Genomic DNA, 3,101 nt, shown 5'->3' with positions numbered 1-3,101 from the left:
GGGCAGTTTCCAAATAAAGGCCTGCAAATCCTGACTGGTTATCAATGGAATTAGAGACTTTGGGTTTAATTTGTTCTCTTTTAGAGCTACTACATATAAGGAATGTTCTGGCACCAGAAGGATGGCCCAGGGACCAGAGCAGGGCCAGGAGAGCAGAATTACCAGCAAGACTGCTGGGATGGACATGTGTAGACTCAGAGAAGTTCAACTTGCTCTGTGGTATTTCTGCACTTTCTTCAAAATCCAATGGCTGGGACACTCAAGACCCTGGACAACTTTAAGAAAGGGACCGTCCTTGTAGCTGCTAGACCACAGGATAAGGGAAATAACCTTATAGGCTCAGCTTTGGTGTCACTCTAACTTAGATTTCCCTCAACGGATGCCCTCACATCCCTCTAAACACACTACCCCATGGGGCCCTCTCATCCTTCACATTCCAGTTTCTGTTCTAGTCTAGCTTAGTTCTAGCCAGGATATAAGGCATACGTCTAAACACCTGGGACATCTTTGATATACTTTGATATACTTTTGTTGTATGAGTTCAAATAAATGTTTGATATTAAGGGATGTGGGTCTCTAAGACCATATCACCAAAATCCATACCATTGTGGGCCATTTAAGGAGAGAAATATTGTGACCTGTTCCTAAAGGAAGTATTAATAAAGAGTATTATATGAATAAGCAAGTGTGTAGCCTATGGAATTTATCAAAGGGGATAGCTATTTGTCATTATGTGTATCTGGAAAGAGAACGATAAAAATGATAATATTCTGTTAGATCAGCTTTATGGTCAAATAAGTTTGGGAAATTCTTCATGCCATGTTTCTTTTTGGGAGCCACAGGTAGAATTACCAATCAAAGGCTTTGAGATGTCCTATACAAAGGGACAGGTCTTCATTTGAAAATTTGGCTTGCTTTGTTTTTGTCTTAATTATTTAAGTAGACAAGACATCCCTGAAGCCAAGAATTATGGTTTTGAAACAAAGCACATCAGCACCGAGCCCATATTCAAGATCCTGAGAAGTTAGTCCCTGCTGTCCACAGCTTCCTTGCAGTATTCAAGACACTCTCCTCTCCCAAATTTAGGTGGGTGATGATGTCTTAAGACATAACTCCTTGTTCTAATCTGTGCTGGCCTCCTCCAGTGGACATCAGAATGAGCAGTCAGGCTCTGCTTTAAGGCCTGGGAAGCTTGAAAGAAAAGCTATTTCAAGAAAGAGGCCAGTCAGGATGCCTGAAGAAGATGGGTTACCATGGTGACAAGATAAGACTGTCACTTTGAAAACTAATGGCATTTTTTTCCCTATAGGAAAACCATTCAGTGGGTAGAGAAGGTGGCTCTGACTGAGGCTTTTGTCAGCTATAGTCCTTTATCTCTGTGGGTGTTGGCCCACCTGTAGAATGACTCTGAGTGTTTTTTGAACAAAGTGTTATGAGGATTCAAGTAAACAGGCTAGAGTTGAAAGACCTGGAACCACTGTGGTCCACCTGTAACTTGTGACCTCAGGCAAGTCTCATGATTTCCTTTAGGTCTCAGTTTCACCATTAATTAAATAATAAGTAATTAAATTAAATTAAAGAAAAATCTAGAGCCTTTAAAATTTTGTTTTAATTGAAATATCATTGACCTACAATGTTATGTGACTTTCAGGTATAAAACATAGTGATTTGATGAATCTATATGCTATGCTGTGCTTACCACAAGTGTAGCTACCATCAAGGCTATTCCAGTACAATTGACTACAAACCCTGTGCTTGACCTTTTATCTGCATGACTTATTCACTCCATAACTGAAAGCCTATATCGCTAATTCCCCTTCACCCCTTTGCCCATTCCTCTACCCTATCCCCTCTGGCAGCCATCAGTTTGTTCTCTGTACTTATGGGTCTGTTTCTGCTTTTTTGTTTGTTTATTTGTTTTGTTTTTTAGATTCTACATATGAGTGAAATCATAGGATATTTGAAGCAAAAGTTTTGACATACTCACAAAAATGCTGCATCATTTGGTTATAATCTCAGTAGGGTGCAGTTTTTTCTACTCCCAGGAATTCACAAGCTGATTCTGAAATGTACATGGAGATGCAAAGAACCTAGAATATTAAAACAATCTGGAGTAGGAAGAACAAAATGGAGAACTTACATTGCATGATTTTAAGACTAACTATGAAGCTACAGTAATCAACAAGCATAAGAATCAACAGAGAGGTCTAAGAAACAGAAGAAAGGGCTCAGAAGTAGCCCCTCACGAGTGGCTCAGTGGTTTAGTGCCACCTTCGGTCCAGGGCGTGATCCTGGAGTCCCAGGATTGAGTCCCACGTGGGGCTCCCTGAATGGAGCCTGCTTCTCCCTCTGCCTGTGTCTCTGCCTCTCCCTCTTTCTGTGTGTCTCTCATGAGTAAATAAATAAAATCTTAAAAAAAAAAATAGACCCTCACTTATATAGTCATTTAATTTTCTTTTCTTTGTCGTCTTCTTTTTTTTTTTTTAGAGAGAGTGTGCGCAAGCAAGCACAAGCAGGGGAGAGGCAGGGGAGAAGAAGAGAGAATCTCAAGCTCCAACATAGGGCTTGACTTCAGGACCCTGAGATAATCACCTGAGCCAAAATCAAGAGTCAGATATTTAACTGAACCACCCAAGTGCCCCAGTGGTTATTTAATTTTCAACAAAGACATGAAAACAATCCAATGGAAAATGGAAGATCTTCAAAAAATAGTCCTGGAACAATGAGATATGTGTATGGAAAAAAAAAACAAAACAAAACATTAACTCCTGCCTCCATTATATATAACTATTAATACAAGATGAATCATAGATGAAAAATGTAAAAGCTAAAACTAAGAAGCTTCTTAAAGAAAATGACCCATCAATGTGTAAAACTGTTCTAACCATGGTCACTGAAGACCTCTCTGAGCCTTGTCTTTTTTCCTGTCTTCCTGAGCCTGTGTCTTCCTGTCCTTGACTTGCTCTAGGGGTTCCTGAGGGTATCTGTGGTGGTTTGTGAAATTGGGCAGATTTTTCTTAAGATGGGAGTTTAATGGTCCCCTCTTTAAACCACATCGAAATATCCCAGTGTGGAAGTGGCCTTACCCAAATGTTTGTTAT

General features: G+C 39.9%; 1 long non-coding RNA gene across 1 annotated transcript; it reads left to right on the top strand.

The window, feature by feature from the left end:
* The first annotated feature begins 950 nt into the window (after window positions 1-950).
* Window positions 951-2,423, top strand: LOC144298809 (uncharacterized). Its single transcript, XR_013365696.1, has 2 exons — window positions 951-1,086; window positions 1,931-2,423. It is a non-coding gene; the product is annotated as an uncharacterized LOC144298809 (long non-coding RNA).
* Window positions 2,424-3,101: the final 678 nt, after the last annotated feature.

This window comes from Canis aureus, chromosome 26 (assembly GCF_053574225.1).
Source record: "Canis aureus isolate CA01 chromosome 26, VMU_Caureus_v.1.0, whole genome shotgun sequence".
Taxonomy (NCBI): Eukaryota; Metazoa; Chordata; class Mammalia; order Carnivora; family Canidae; genus Canis; species Canis aureus.
This window is presented reverse-complemented; position numbering and strand designations above follow the sequence as displayed.